General features: G+C 38.1%; 1 protein-coding gene across 3 annotated transcripts in view; it reads right to left on the bottom strand.

The window, feature by feature from the left end:
- The window catches only part of RXRA (retinoid X receptor alpha), a 1,663,729-nt gene that overhangs the window by 255,350 nt on the left and 1,390,410 nt on the right, over positions 1-17,969 (bottom strand). The window lies entirely within an intron of this gene.

Here is a 17,969-nt window from a genome sequence, read left to right as displayed (position 1 = left end):
TGTTGAGAGGTTGAGACTAAACAGGGTATTCAGATGCGGGGTTAATTCATTTTGGAGCTCACGTATGACACAGCCTGGTCCCATGGAGGCAGTGTTTTTACCTTTAGATAGAGCCTTATTAACCAATGTATCAGTAATAACTGGAGTTACACAATCCCCTGGAATAGTAATAGGTCCTGCAGGTGGTAAGGGGGGGGGGGAATTTGCACTGAACCTGTCAGCCAAGATGTTGGCAATGTCAGTGGGGTCAGTGTATTTTGTTCCATTTTGTACTAGCTCAGAACAGACCTGAGCGTTGCCATTTAGGTTTTTGATGTAGCCATAGAAGGCCTTATGGTTATCCTTGGCATCCTTGGTAACTTTATTTTCGAAATTGGCTTTAGTTGACTTGATGAGGGCTCTCAATTTCTTACTAATGCTGATCAGGGATGATTTTTCTACTTCAGATTTGGCCTTTTTTTGTATAAGTCTCCTCCTTTTATTGTACAGTTTGCTTATGGCCGGGGTCCACCAGACTGGTTTCTTCTTGCTTGAGGAAGGAGTCTTGGTTTTATTTGGGATTGCACGGTCCATGCAATCCTGAAGATGCATATAGAGTGCCTTGGTGTAGGATTCCGCATCTTTGATATCATTATCCTTCTGCAAGGGAATAGTGAAGCTTTCCACTTCTGACGCACGTACTATAAGTACTACTATAAGTACTTTAAGTACTATATTATTATTATATATATATATTTTTTTACATATTTTTAATGTAAAATAGTTCCTCCGACCTAGTGTTTTAAACTTGCTGTAGTATATGCTAATGTTGTTGGAGGAAGCATTTTACATGAAAAATACATATAGTGCTTAAAAAAAATAAGTCAATTAAAGAAAACAATTTTAAATAGACCCCATTCTATTTCCCTCTCTCTCATACACACATACAAAGTCTCTTCTGCTTTTATACACACATAGATATACACACACAGTCTCCTCCATGTTTATGCAAACATTCACTCACACAAGGTTGGTCTCGCACTCTGTCACACACACACAGTCTCCTCTGCTTTCATACACGCATTCACACACACAAGATCGCTCTTACTCACTCTCGATCTCTCACACATACACACAGTCTTGCTCTGCATTCATACACACATTCAGAGAGACACAATTGCTCTCACTTTCTTTCCAACTCTCTCAATCTCACATACACAAACAGTCCCTCTCTCTCTTTTTTTTCACAATATACACTCACTAAACAGCAGAATCACTGCTTAACGAGCATAAAATAATGGCAACTGTTACTTTTTTGTCCAGTCCAAGCTCCATGGCAGCTTGATATGCTGCCATGAAGCAGCGGACTCATTTTTCACCAGGCACTGCTTGTATATTAATACCCTGCTGGAGAACGTTTGTTTTCCAATCAGTGTATTAATGTACAGGTTGCCTATTTTCTAAATGAGGTAAAGTGTCACACACGGACAGGGCAAGGAGATTTGCCCCCCCCAAAAGTGCATTTTACATGGTGTTTCTATTTGATGCATTTGCACAAAAACTAACAAGACAGACAATTTTAAGTTATATTCTACTACTCACATTTCTACTAAGAAGCAGCAACCTTTAAGCAATACTGCTATATTATGAGAGGGTACAGCTTCCCATCAGCAATGCTATATAAATTCATGCACTTGTAGCCATGTAGTTTAATTTTGACGAATAAAACTTCAAGAAAACATATTTTCCCTATTTATAATTTTGCTTTAGCTGTATATTTTATAGAATATTATGATTAATTTGGTTTTGCATTCTGGTGTTGTGTTGTGTCTAAGCAATCAAAACCATTAAAACCAGCCCATTATACAGACAAACGGCCTCTCCAAGTGCCTATCAAGTAAATGGGAGAAACATAAGCTGATCTGACAGTGTTAGAATTATTGCATAAAAGCTCCATTTGTCTGCCAGTAGCTTCATGTAGAAACTCTGTAAAACACTATTCCAGAAGACAACCAGCTACATTACATAACCACAATACCTTTTCCTGCTAAGAATTAAAGTGCAGAGGCCAACATATATACTCACTGTTGGTGTAAGGGGTCAGTTGATTCAGGAGGGGGTAAAGGCCAGTACTTACTCAGCATAAAAATAGCTGGGCTAATTCAGGACTGCAATAGGCTCAAGTGTTAAAAATAACTTCTATAAAAAAAGAAAGAAAAACATGCAGAGTTGATAACTACTTAAACGTCAAATAATATGGTAGGTACATGCGTTTGCGAGGACCCATGAGAAATCTTCCTGATGAAATCTAGCATGACTTTATTAAACCTACAAGACTTGTGCGCTCGGGTATGCCAGTTCCTTTGATGTACACAATGCTCTGCCTTGGATTAAAGGGACTGCATGCCTTACAATGTACTGTTTCTTACTGCAACTACAGTGAGTTTAATCTGTTAAAAACACCACCAAAAGATCTAGAATATTGCAAGTCACCCAATTAATAAGGTTGCATTTTAATCTTTTCTTATTTGAATACCCACTGCGAGACAAATCTGAAGACTCTGATTTCACAAACTGGAGCAATTTCACTGTGTAACTATGACAAGTTTGATTCTGTAAACTTGGTTACTGCACCATTATTTCTTTTAATGTATACCACTCACTGGCTGTCTCATTCAAGACCGTAAAACCTCTCTCTTTTTCTATTCCTTGCCTTTGGCAAAGGTCGTGGCTGAAGAGTTCTTGGACCAGTTCACTTTCCTAGTTAATAAGGTAAAATAAAAAAAAACATGGTTTCTGAATGTATATGTAGCAAAGCAACACATATTTGTATAGAGTGTTTCCTTGGCTTCTTGCTTTTTTGATTGACTGCACTTTTGCCTGCACTGATTGTACCTTTTCCTGAACTCCATCCAGCAATGTTGAATTAACTCTTAAATGTAGTTTTTGATATTTTGCTTAGCCACAATGTCTGTTCTACCTACTAAGGTCAATTGTCTCATTTTTCTCTACTACTTTTAATCTTGCTCCCTCTTCATTCCCTGCTCTCCAGCTTGCCCTCCTTCCACTAGAGGCTGAGAATTTGAATATCTGGAATCTCTGGACCCTTCCATTTTACCTGCGGTCTCACCTCTGAGCTCTTCCAAGAAAGGAAGAAAGAAAGTATGTGTTCACCTAAACCTGGCAGAAAAGCTGACATTTAAGATTATTATGTCTTGTAGCCTATAATTGTTAGTTTTTAGCCAGGACTGCCAGCAGCCATACCCTCCTCTGTACTCAGTGGTCCAATTTCAAATTACTCCAACCCACTTTCCTATCTTGCTATCCTATAATTTGCATCACCTAAGTTTTGTTGTCTATAACCTGCTCCTGCTATCCTATACATTTCTTTAAAACATTCTGCTGCCCATACCTTGCCCCATCCTTTCTTCATATATCTTTTGCTCTTCTGTAATCACCTCTTTCCTTCTCCGAACAGTACTACTTCACTTTATTATTCTTTACTCACCTGCTCTTTTCTCTTACCTGAGCAGTCTGCAATCCACTGATTGTTCATCCTGAGCTGTTCTACTCTTTTGTCTCTACCCGCTCCGTTCGCCCTGCGGGCTCACTCCGCTCCCCTACCCTACCCCCAAATCCCACCCACCCCCACTCCACCTACATTTATTACTCCAGTTAAACCCTCCCCTCTCTATCCACACCAATCACTAGCCTTCCCGCCATTCTCTTCTCCTCCCATCAATTATAGGCCACTCCCTTTAAATACATCCTCCTATCCTCCCACTTAGTAAAACCACTCCCTACACTAATTACACCACAGTTACTTCCCTGCTCTCTGTCTCTTTCTCTCACCCTACGTTTCCATCCATTCTTCCTCATCTTTCTTTCTCTACCCACTCACAATATGTACTCTCCACTCCTTCTCACTCTTCGAATCCCCTTTATCACGCTTTTAATTCTAATTCCACTGCACCTTACCTCCTCCTATACCTCCTCTTCTCTTCCCCATTCTTTTGGTCACACCTCTCAACTTCCATTCCAAATTCTAACCACTCCACAACTCACTTCCATAACATATCATCCTCTCTATTACAGCATAATCCTCTCCACTACTTCAAACCAAAGATCCTACCCATCTCTACAATACATTACTCTCCCAAAGTTCTAATCTACTGCACACAAGAGTCAAAAGGCAAACTAAATAGCCTACTATTTTCCTTCTTCTTCCACCTACTCCAATCAGGCGATATCCACCCAAACCCTGGACCTAGCACTACTAACAATCTCTCCTTCCCAAAATGCACTACTAACAATCTCTCCTCCCAAAATGTAGCAAAACCACCAATCTCAAAAGCCTAAAAATAGTTACTCTCAATGCCCAAAGTCTAAGAAATAAATCTACTCTATTCCACGCCTGGCTTCACCATAACCTTCCTGACATTGTAGCCATCTCTGAGACCTGGCTAAAACCTACTATCTCTGACTCTGAAATCCTTCCCCCTGGTTTTCAAGCCCTTCGATCTGACCGCTTAAACAGAAAAGGTGGAGGAGTAGCCTTGATATTCTCCAATTTACTCCCCATTACTCCTTACCCAAACCCTATTCCTCAGTTTTACAACGCTGAACTACTTATAAGTTTACTACAAATGAATACTCACAAAAGTATCTGCTTCATCTCCCTCTATATTCCCCCAGGTAACAATGCTATCACCCTTGAAGAAATCCTCCAGTGGATCTCAACTAATATTAACCTAGAGACCTATATTTTAGGGGATGTCAATATCGATTGGAACAAAGTTAATAACCCAAATTCAGCCATAACCGTCAATCTTTACAACTTTACTCAATTAACCAATTCTATTACCAGACCCAACAAGAGCAATCCTCCAGGATCCACGCTTGACTGGATCTTAGCTACCCACCCTAATAATATCTTGGACTCTGGAATCCTTCACGACTCTTTCAGTGACCACCTGCCAGCCTTCATCCACCGAGCAACACAGTCTTCCCCCCTCCAGCATCAATACCTACATACACAAAACCTTACTCACTTTAATCCTGTTACCTTCTCTAATACCCTCAAACAAACTAACTGGAATAATCTAAAGTCTTTACCACTTGATAGTGCCATTGAAACTTTTAACTCTACCTTCCTAAATATACTTAACACCCAAGCACCTCCGCGAACCATAAGAATCAAATCTAAATTCACACCATGGTTAACTAGAGAAACCAAAAAACTCATGCGACAGAGAGACAAATGCTGGAAACTATCTCAGCATAATAAACATCCTGAGACCCTACTTCAATATAAACAACTTCGCAACCTTACTAAAAGACTTATATACAAAGACAAACAATCCTACTACATGACTCTCCAAGCCAACCATTCTAATAACCCCAAACAATTTTGGAAGTCCATTAATTCTCTTCTCAACCCGGGCACCAAAAATAATCCTTGCCCTGATACTACCAAATCCGACACAGAAATTGCTACTCTGTTCAACTCCTTCTTTATTAATTCTATAGCTGAACTAAATACGTCCTTCCCTACTAACCCATCCTCACAGTTCTGTCACTCTACCCCAGCCTCTAAACCCAACCCTCCCACCACTTTTCAACTCAAACCAGTCTCTACCTCATATATAAAACAACTTCTCAGCAAACTGAAACCTTGCTCAAATGCCCCAGATAATATTCCATCTAAATTCTTACAAATTGCTGCAGATGGAATCGCTCTCCCCATTAGCATCCTAATCAATCGATCCATACAGGAATCATATGTCCCAAAGCTGTGGCGTACTGCCTTTATTCACCCCCTTCATAAGGGTGGTATAAACAATAATACCTCAAACTTTCGTCCCATAGCCATCCTCTCCCCAGTATCGAAAATACTGGAAAAATGCGTTCATGTTCAACTGATGCTTTTCCTTACTAAAAACCACCTCCTCTCTCACACTCAACATGGTTTCTGTCCTGGCCATAGCACTATAACTGCTCTACTTTCATTCCTTGATATAGTCAATCATGCTCGTGACTCTGGCAAAATAGTTTCAACAGTCCTACTTGATCTCTCTAAGGCTTTTGACACTGTCTCCCATACTCATCTCCTTAGTCACCTCTCTAACCTTAACCTCTCTGACAATACACTATCCTGGTTCTCAAGTTACCTTTCCAACAGATCCCAAGCTGTAAAATGGAGAAAAGGCACCTCTAACTTCCTTCCTACCCCCACTGGAGTTCCCCAAGGTTCCATTCTTGGCCCCATGCTTTTCAATATCTTCATCAATGACTTCCACTCTGCTATCCCAAATACTGATATCGCATACACAACGACTCCACCTTAATCTGCTGTGCCACCAATCTCCCTGAACTTCTAGCACACACAAAATGCCTTCTCTGCCACTGAGAACTGGATGCTCCATAATCACTTATCTCTAAATGCTAACAAATCTAAAATACTACTCTTCCCCGCTACAAAATCATTCCCTCTTGACAAAAAGACCTTCAAAATTAGAAGCCTTAAAAATTCTGCCATAGAAATTGTCCCCCATGCCAAACTTCTTGGGGTCACTATCGATGAAAACCTAAAATTTGACATCCATGTTCAACTCAACATTAAGAAAACACATCAAAAACTTGGCCTGTTGTACAGAAACTTCCACTATCTCTCTCCTGCTTCTAGACAAACGCTTGCCACTACCTATCTTCTTCCCTCACTAATGTATGGTGCCCCTCTATTAACTAACTTATCCACCTCCACCTCCTCAAAAATGGAAATTTGTTATAACAAAATTTCTAAATTCACCACCAAAGCCAAACACTCCTCCAATCATTGCTCTGCCCTCCAGTCACTAAACTGGCTAGAACTCCCCAACCTTCTAGACTACCTCCAACTTACCACTGCCCACAGGCTATTATTTAACCCCTCTAAATGTCCTGCACTATCCAACATCCTTCAACCATATACCCCTAATAGGCCACTTCGTTCAGCCCACCTAAACCTACTCAAAGTCCACAAACCAAAACGACCTCCCGGGCAGCACCTCCTTTCTTTTTCCTTAGCCAAAAAGTGGAACTCTCTCTCTCCTTCTTTAAGATTGATAGAAAATCCTAATAATTTCAAAAAACTACTCCATTCCTACCTGTTTTCTAAATGGAAGTGCAACTGCACTTTCCCCACCTAGCCTCCTCACTGTACATATTAACAGTAATGCTATTCATTTTCTTACTACTATCAACCTTGTTCATATCTACTTATTGCTACTGTTGTCCTGTGTATATATGTAAATACTGTAAATAGTTTGCTCTCCCTTTATTCCCCTCCCTAAAAACTTATGCTTGTTCTACCACTCTGCCATTACTAGACTCAGACTCTTTGTAATCTTTTAATCATCCATTTCATGATATAAATAATATGTTATGTAAACACCATTCCTTTTATGGCCTCTGTATCAAAAATTACCAGCATTCATACCATGTAGACTGACAGTTGCATCCTTATGTATCTGTACCTTGAATCTTATGTTTATTTTTATCTTTTGTATTTTGTATTTTGTTTTTATTCTTTTTATTCTATTTATCTTTGTATTTTATAATGTGGAGCTTTTCTCCCCGGGCCTCCACTGAAAATGGGCTGAGCCCAGTGGACCTCCCCGGTCATCAAACTGAAATAAATAAATAAATAAAAATAAATAAATAAAATTGTCACTCTAATATGCTAACAGTACATTAGAAACGATATTAAAGTTGTTCAAGTCGAACTAGTTAGCTTTACTATTAACTTTAACTATTTCTTATAATCAAATATATTTACTGAATTTAAATTCTGTGCTGCTTTTAATTTAAATGTATACTTTTTACTATGTTATTTACTGTTACACTTAGTATGTCTAAAATACTTTGAATAAAAAACAGACTGATCACGGATTCTCTGCTACATAATAAAGGCTCTCTTCATCAACTTTTACAGCAGCAAGGAAGTCCAGCAACGAGAATGAAGACATTAAGGCACTCACTATGGGAAGACCCTCTCAAAACTCAGCGGATACAGTCAGCATTACATCTTACATCAACTGGTCCTGTCCACTAGGTGAATCACACATGTAAAATCACAACAGTAACACAAAATTATACTGACAGAAGTAGAAGGACCCAAGGGACAGGAAGGAAAGATTCAGGGAAAAAATGCTGTTCATGTAATACTCAATTCTTCAAAGGTAAATCCTAACTACAGTGCTTTCTGTAAGTGCAAAAAGATGGCAAAATGTTCACAAAACACTTGTTGAAGTGGATTTGTTTCTGAAGTGCATACTGTAGACTGTCACCTGCTGGTGGAAAGGAGTGGATGATCCTGCCACTTGTTTACCATAATAACCTTGTTTCTTCCATATGAATGTTTAAAAGTCAGCTGCTTGCAAACATTTCCTTTGATCACAACTATTCAGAACATGTATTACCTAAAAACCTGTAGTCATTGAAAAAAGGTGTTGCCCCTTTGTACCCCAATTGTGAAGCTGTTTGCCTCCACTCCTTTACTTACTATATTCACGCCATCAATGCTCAGTATTGGGGAAAGAAGAAACTTCTCAATACTGCAACCGATTATCTTACACAAACCCCTGTATGGCTATATTACCAAGGTATGACCTATGAGAAGCCTAAATTTAAACAATTTGAACAACAAGTTAGAACCCACACAAAAATTCCAGTTGGATAGGGACAACAAAAATAAATAGTGCTTAATAGGTGATTACATGTTGTGATGTTAATACTATGTAATAGATGTATCTGTGTGCATGCATGCATGTTACCACACTATCGGGTGTGCATGTGTGTAACAGATTGTGGTTTATGCTACTGCATGATGGGAAGGAAACACAGCCCTTCAAATATGCCTCAGCAGTAATTAGAACTGACATAAATATTTCGGAAATCAAAGAAAGTCAGCTTTATTATGCGTATTTTTCACTTTAACAATCAGCTATAATGTTCTTTTTTATCTCTGATCCCAAAGGGCTGAGAATGTGCTTATACTGGCAAATAACTGACAGAAAAGCAGTCAACAAGATGAAGCAAAATTGAGTTTTGCCTTCCAGTGAAAGGTCAATTGTATTACAGAAAATGCATTTAAAGAGTACTGTGGTAAGAGAATACTGACTGCATATAAACATAAGTTGGGTGTGTTTACAGTGAAATATTCTTAAGATCACAGTATTCGAGAACCTGTCAAAATGGAACATATGTCAATAGCACATTACTCTATTCCAACCTTACTATAAATATCAAATCAGTATTCGGTCACTGACTGTCTTCAGAAATCAGGATGTGCTTTTTTTTTTCTTAGTTGCCTAGCTACCTCACAAGCTGAGAAACAAGTCATTCAGTTTGTCCCATTCCTACGCAACTCAAAATGTCATATTAAAATAATCAAAGTGAAAATAGGTTTACTTTGCTCACCATATACAAGTCACTACTCAGAATCCAGAAAACCTAAGCATTTATTCTGCCTTAGAAACAGCTCTGCCAATTTAGATAAAAAAGTCAGTGCTACCGACTTTAGTGCCATTTTACTGGAAGAAAGCACAAAGGTCAAAATTATTACCTTTTCACCCAAGTAGCATAAAGATGTAGAATACTTAGGGCGAGACAAACTCACCAGGATTTACATATGCTCCTAAGGAACTATATAATAAATTACACTTCATGCGTACTTGAGAAAATTTTATAACATAAAAACTAAAACTTTAGCTGTGGATACAAATTAAATCAACAATTTTCACAGTGATCTTGCTTAAAGGAAGTAATCAGAAATGTAACATTCATACACACATTTTTATACATACGCGCATGTGTGTATGTGTGTGTGTGTGTATATATATATATATATATATATATATATATATATATATATATATATATATAGATATATATAGATATATACACATTTTTTACACACACACACATATATATATATATGTGTGTGTGTGTGTGTGTGTGTGTGTGTGTGTGTGTGTGTGTGTGTGTGTCACTCACACACAGTTAATAAATCATATTCATACACACACACACACACAGATGTATAGAGAAGGAAAGTTCCTAAATGCTTTATCCCATACATAGGTCCCCTCAACTTATCTATGGTATTATCTTAGTTATTCTTATTCACAGATTCATTCATAGATTATTACTAGGCTAACTGTCCTCATGGACCATTTTTAAGCCTAGCCAATTATCCCCTGTGAGAATCAAACACAGCACCTTGTGCTTCTAAGGTAAACACATTAACCATTACACCACCCTCCCACCTTTTCACGGGTAGTATATAATTACCAAGCATGGGAGGGTAAGGTCAATCGGTAACCAAATGGGATAGGTTAATTTAAGCCCAAAAAGGGAAACTGGCAGGGCTTAAAATGGCCTGGAAGGGCAGCTAGTACAGTACTTACCAATGAAACTGTAAGATAAAGAGACAGAGAGAGGCCACAAATATAAATGCATGGCTTGCTGCTTAAGCCTAAGTGTCTTTAGGACATAAGGATGCCACTGAAAGTACATATGCAGCTTGTCATATACAGTGAGGTGTTTTTCAAACTTAAAAGCAATCTTTAGGGGATATTTAATAGACAAATCACAATGTGTCATTCTTTCAAAACATTTTATACCTCTTGAAGAAAGGTGGCTTTCTTCGATCCATGCTACAGAAGCTTCTAGCACAGGATCTAATCTCATGTTATATCATAGTTTGTTCCACTGACCAACCATCCTCCAGCAGTCTGTGAGACACCCCCCATGCCATCCTGGAATCTACAAAGTGGTATATGGTCTACATAAAGTCACAAACTGCAATGGACCTATGACACACTGTTAACCTTAAAGTTTCCCTGCAGTGATATCTCAGGTACATGTGTAAGCTGCATCTCCCTGTGTGTATTATTCAATAACTGTAAATGTGCCAGTATGGAACTTACATACACAAACACCATGACGGAGGAAGAAGAAAGACCCCTAAACAGCTATCAGCAAGGGACCACTCACAAATGTTGATACCACACACACACACCTGTCTACCTCATGGCAGTCTCCATTATTCAGACAGTCCTACCATGCAATGAAGGAGTTGGGTGTTTTTACTGTAAGCGACAGCACTGATATGTTACTCCATTTCTGTCTGCTAAATATAGTAGGGAAGGGGGACTTGAAGCATACTTTATCACCAGTGCATGCAATGCAGATGCTGTCTTGTAGGTTGCAACACTGGGACCAGACATTATTGCAGTGCTACTGGCTTATTTAAATGCACACCATGGGGGAGGTAGGGGGGTTGTTTGAATACATACTCTCTGCATGGAATATTACACTTTCAAACTGGGGCAAGACTACCTGTATGTAGTACTGTCTCAGTGTTCAACACTTTGTGAATCACTCAAGGCCTTGTTATGCAGGCTTACTCCAAACCAACCCTGCACGACGACTATGAGCAGTATGTATACTTTTTATGTACTAACACATCCCTAACAGTACTGTTTTGCTTAAATGCCGGTCATGGGGTTTCACTTACAATGCTTTTACTGTTAATGGCAATCAGCAAAATGGGCCAAAACTACAAAATAACTTCTCTTATCACTTGACAGTTTGCTGTACATTTAGTCATAATGTTACAGGCAAAGTTACTCTATATAGTTGCTTTTAAATCAAAAATATTTAAGTCTCTCCTGACTATATACTTGCTATATTACATCTAGGGGTTAGCGACGTCTGACATTTGTTGGCCACCTCAAACGTTCAACAGTAAAAACAGCTGAGGTTAGTAGTATCTCTACTAACCAGGCAGCAGGCTAAGTGACAAGAACCTTAACCAACAGTTCAGTCCAGACAGACCATGTCTGCACGGAGTTTTTCATGTTCTCTTCATATCTGTATTTTTTTCTGCAGGTACACCAGCTTAGCTTCCCGCCTCCTTCCAAAAGCTTGCTGGTCAACTGGCTGTACTAAACTGTAGTTTCCTGTCAAGTATTCAACTATAATGTAATTACGTGGACACCAGTCATCTAACTCTAAGGGGTACCCAATTACACTGAGTAAAACTAATACTAATACAAATGGTAGGGTTTGAGCAATGCAGCAAGGTTTCAGGAGCGGCGGCCACAGTGTCACTAAAATAAGCATAAGATGTTAAACGTATTCTTTAAAAGACCAGCCACAATGAAAGTTATAGAAAAATGTAATAGGTAATAACATAGAAAACTTGAGAATACTGAATATCTAGTTACAAGAAATACCAGACTTTCAATCACAGGAAATATAAAAAATAACACAGTTTGGTAGATTCACACAGATGCAGAGAAACAATACTTAACTAATCTCACTATATTTTCCTGAGTGCCTGAAAAATTGCTATTCCCTAGATAAGTTACTTATTACAGCAAGGCAAGATGATGAATGTGGAGTTGCTTACGTGAGTTAGGCAAGATGAGGTGTGTGGTTGTGTGAGATACCTGTCAGATCTTTCTTGTCAGGTTCCAAGAAACAAAGTGCTGCAAGAGTTCTGTCATATCTCTCACTAACATGTAAAAAAAATCATTTCACTACTGTAGCTTGTATACTGTACTCTAGGTACTGTTCAATGTCTAACTTTCACTTTTCTTCATTCAACTGTTACTCTCATCTTATGTATTCAATTGTGACTCTTCTATTGTATGTGATTGTTAATGTGGAGCTTTTCTCCCTGTGCCTCCACTGAAAATGGGCTCATTACGGCTCAGTGGACCTTCCTGATAAACAAATGAACATACATACATAAAATAAAGAAATTTCAGAGTTGGATATAGAATGACATCACATCTGGTCACCCGACTCTGGTACAACACACACCCAGAGCCTCACCAAGATCCAATGCAGCATCTTGAAAGCTACAAAATAATTCCAAAACTTCCACCCTTCCAGGGTAGCAATCAGTTCACCCCAAAGGACAATACAGTGACATTCCTAGTCCTGGCCCTCCCAGACATTCCTGTCTCTGGATGCAAGACAAAATCTTCGTGGCCTAAATCAAACATCCAGTTTTCAACCAACTCCTTAAAATTAGCTGGACTGAGACCAACCTCCTTTACTCCAGAACTCCCCGTCAAAAACATACACATCCAACCAGTTACAATAACACTGTCCGACACACGTGCACATATCTTTTCTGTCCAGTAGGACCCATTGTTGATGCATTTTTAACACAAGTAACCTTAGAAATGCATTTTAACACACTCCCTTCAGTACAGTTCTTTTGATTGTGTACCTTTAACTCCCAGTGGGTGTGGCTTGTGCCTTTAAAAAAATGAAGTTTTCACCTTGCGGCGCAAACAAATACTTCGACAGAAGTCAAATATCAATACAGTTGTGTTTGCTATCATGTATGCTTCAAGATAAAATACTCTGATACCCTGTATGTAGCACAGTTTTGGAATTATTAATGCAAATATGAACAAGCAATATTTGATGCCTAGAGGCGCAGCAGGATGTAACTGCAGAAACACCTGGAGGCGCAACTGGATGTAATGAGTTATAACACAAGCATCTTTACAAATCAGTGTGAAAGTCAAATGACAAAATTCTTTACAAATCTCCTGTATGCTGGCATATGTTACATATGCACTGCCCTAGTCTTCCTGACACACGTCACTACCTCATATCATCACAATTGTATGTCTATATAAACACAAATATGTTTGTATGCATGTGCATATACATGTGTGTGTGTATGTGCTTGTTTATACATAGATATATGGGGGAGGTAAATATATCTACATATTATATATATATATATATATATATATATATATATACACACACACACACACACACACACACACACACACACACACACACACGCTTATATGTTCTTCCTTGTCTGTCCTCACTTATCTAGATGGCTGAAATTACTTGCTCAGTCATGACAGCAAACGCACAGATGGCTCAAAACTGCTGACAGCTTTCTTCTTTCCCCAATGCTGTATGATTGTGGCACTGGTATATGCAAATTCATGAGTTGTTGGCATCTACCCCATAAATATGGGTACAGGAGACTTGTTCTCTGCAAAAGAATTGTTTCAAAGTTTCAACATGTTTATGTATTCACAAACACACACACACACACATATATATATATATATATATATATATATATATATATATATATATATATGTGTGTGTGTGTGTGTATATATATATATATATATATATATATATATATATACACATATATATGTGTGTGTGTGTATATATATATATATATATATATATATATATATATATATATATATATATAAAACGTGTGTGTGTATGTATGTGTGGGAACCTATCAGTTTCACAAAAGAACACTTACCCAAAGACCACATCACGGACAGAGCAGATCAACAACGGTAAGTAAAAGTACTGTGGAATGGGATGTATTCCCGTTTCCGCAATGTGGTGCGATCTCAGGATTTGGAATATTTAAATAGGGGTGTGGGGGGTGCAGCGGGGCTTGCCCCCCTGCTGTATACATGTTTCTTTTTTTATTATTTTATTGTGGAAACAGGAATAAATTTCATTCCGCAGTAATTATACTTACCTTTGTCTGTGTTGGGTTGTGTCTGCGATGTGGTCTCGGTGATTTGGTCATCAAGTAAGTGTTCTGTCATGGATCTGATATGGAGATATATATATATATATATATATATATATATATATTTCTTTACATATTAGGTCTGCAAAGATATTATATACATGTAGATATACTATACACATATATACTGCCCTTGTTGCCCAGATCATGACTGCAAAGAGATTACTTATTCAGTCAGATGTTTAAAAAAAAACTTCTGACTAAATTCCTATCGGGATGGACATTCTGATTTGTTTAAGATAGCAACAAAGCAGTATTAAGTTTCTTTTTATATCATTCTTGCACATACAAAAAAGAAAGTGTACACCATATTGAAAAGTACAGTTCAGGTCAATTACATTACTAATCATAAAATACTTAACTTCAGCTTACAATTCAACTAAACTCCATTGAAATAAAAACATGTTGTTACTCAATCTTCCATACCCAACAGTATGCTGTCTGAGCTTAACTACCCTATATTTACCAGGCTGTGAAACTTTTTTTTTTAAAGAATTCCTTTTGGTTTTAGTGCCTACCCCCTTTGCAAACATCAAGCATCATATTTTCCTAGTACATCCATTCCTTCCACTTTCTGGTCTTGCATGATACCAGAAGAGGAAGAAAGAGCCAGGGATCGTGGCTGTGATCTAGCAGTGGATGAAACATTGTGCATGCCCCTGGCATCATGCACTGGCTATAGGTACAGTGCACTGCTCATTGTGCATGCCCCTGCCATCATCCACTGGCTATAGGTACAGTGCACTGCTCATTGTGCATGCCCCTGGCATCATCCACTGGCTATAGGTACAGTGCACTGCTCATTGTACATGCCCCTGGCATCACCCACTCGCTATAGGTACAGTGCACTGCTCATTATGGTGGTCTGGTTGTGAATGTTTGAGCACTTGGTGGTAGAGTAACACTGCTTGAGCTACAAGTTGCATTAGAACCTGCACGTCTCAGACTGAATTCTTGCAACAGTTTTTTTTTAATACCATCCCACCATATAACATAAGCAGTATTGCCCACTCACTCTCAACCATCCTTGGCGGTCTCATCCAGCACCAGGGCTACTTAATCAGGCCGGGTCACCTGAGGCATACTTAGCGCTGCACCATCCATCTACACCACACAGACAGTCATGAAGCAGTGTTTCATTAGATAAGTAAAACAATAACGATATTAATATACTGCCTGACCTGACAGTCAATATGCATTGAATGGATTTTGATAGAGTGGTAGTCCTAGGCAGTTTAACTTTACATTAGGATCACAGAAGAATTCTTGGCTAATCACCCTAAATGGCCTGTTTAAGCCTAGCTCTGCTTCAAAGAAATATAAGAAGGTATCGGTCACATATTTTATATGGGGGGGGGGGGGTGCTATATAAATCTCGACATGAATGGTATCGTATTTACAAGTTAACTCTGTCTAATGGAGGCACAGATGCCAGATCGGGGCAAATTTGCAATTCCCAATCCACTGATCCAAGTTTTGCTTAAGTAAGTGCAGAAAAGAACTTTGCTCACATGGATTAGATTATGTGAAGAAGCTTGTGAAACAAGACAATAAGCAATGTATTTTTTTGAGAATTTCCCCAAGGTGTATTACTGTTTCTGAAACCCAGAGTCAAATGCTAGCATGATCGGATACTTACGAAAATTATGTATTTCTTGTTTAGAAGAGTACATGATTATTTAACAAAAAAATTTACTAAAATTTGATTAAAATCATAAGTCATTTATTACAGTCAAATATTTATTTCACTCTTTTTTAAAAGACAAAAGTACATTATATTAAAACATTACCAATACGTCTACCAACAAAAGTCAATGAAATTCACAACAAACAGTTAAAAGATCTTCACTCATCTAAAGCTTTTAAAAGTAGTTATAGCAGACCTAAATCAATCAACATACCTTATGAAATAATTTAAGTTTATCAAATTTTTTCATCCACTAATTTTAAAGTGACTGTTTCCAAAGACATTTTTCATAAAACTAAGCAAATTAATTGCAGACAGATGGAGGCATCCATTGGTTCTAGTACAATTAACTGCATCTTGTGACTGCAAATAATAAAGACAAATGTGCAAATGGTGTCCGACAGTCATTTTTCATGTGAAAAGTCATCACATCCTTACATAAGGGGATTTGCTCTCTGCATTCAACACTATAATTATTGTTACTCCCAAAATCACTGAAACTCCATCATAATAATTAATGAACAAGGTTCTCATAATTCTGATTTTTCCTGTACAGGGACTTGAACCACCATATGTTTTTGCATCAATTTCATAAACAGATGAATTTGTCAGAGCTTCACTAATCATGGGTAAACAGGTCAATAACAAAAATAAATTTGTTTTCCTTATACAGACTGTATATCATGGAACAAACTTCAGACTCAGAGCTATGAAACAAGTTAATGTTTTGTATTTAAACAAGATGTTTGCAGAAGACACTATACTGAGGTGCACAGATTTGACTAGACAATCTACACCACCATGTTATACACTCAAAAGTGCAAAAAAGCAATACATGTTTTTTAAAGAAAACAGTGAAAACCAAAAGTATCTGGAACAGCAAAGTGTTTTCAGCAGGGACTTCAGACCACCTGCCCCATGACATGGCAACTTCAACCTCTGAACAACATGTAGATGCAGAAACTTTTGTTGATTAGTGTGTTCATCGATATGCAAGAGAGTTGGTAAAGCTGATCAAAAAGTACCTATCTTTTTCACTATGAGACTGCAGAACAGTGGGGATCAGGGAATATGCCCTTGCCCTGCTGAATGTAATCTTGAAGTTAGTATATAACTAGCAGGGGGAGCTTCTCCCACTGCAAAAAATACTGTGTTCATTTGTGTTTTTAATCCTTTGTGGATTGATGTTTATGGTTTTCGATGAAACGGTGCTAATCACTGGTACACTGAACCATGTGTGCGTGTTCTGCAGAAGGCTATTCTCTTAATCATACAAACACATACTATATACACACACAAACACAAAATACACATGAACACTTACCTATACTAACTCAGAGATCACTGCTGTACCTCATAGTTGGGAAGTTCTCTGAGATACTACAGTCTCAGAACTAGTATACATGAAATCGTGCCATACTTCCGTGCTCACATAGGTCAGTATTTATCACGTGTGCTAAACACCTGCCTTGCTCCTGAGAAGTACCCATATTAAGAAAGCGGGCAGTCTCTCTCTATATAGCATCTTCCTCTGAGCGTACCTCATTACAAACTGGAAGGAAATATAGTCTTTTTTTGGTAAAAAAATAACAATGTCTGTCTACAGAAGCAGTGTACTCCATTTTATTTCACTGGATAATTCTAATG

This window comes from Protopterus annectens, chromosome 16.part0 (assembly GCF_019279795.1).
Source record: "Protopterus annectens isolate FY-2018-M chromosome 16.part0, PAN1.0, whole genome shotgun sequence".
Classification (NCBI taxonomy): Eukaryota; Metazoa; Chordata; order Ceratodontiformes; family Protopteridae; genus Protopterus; species Protopterus annectens.
This window is presented reverse-complemented; position numbering and strand designations above follow the sequence as displayed.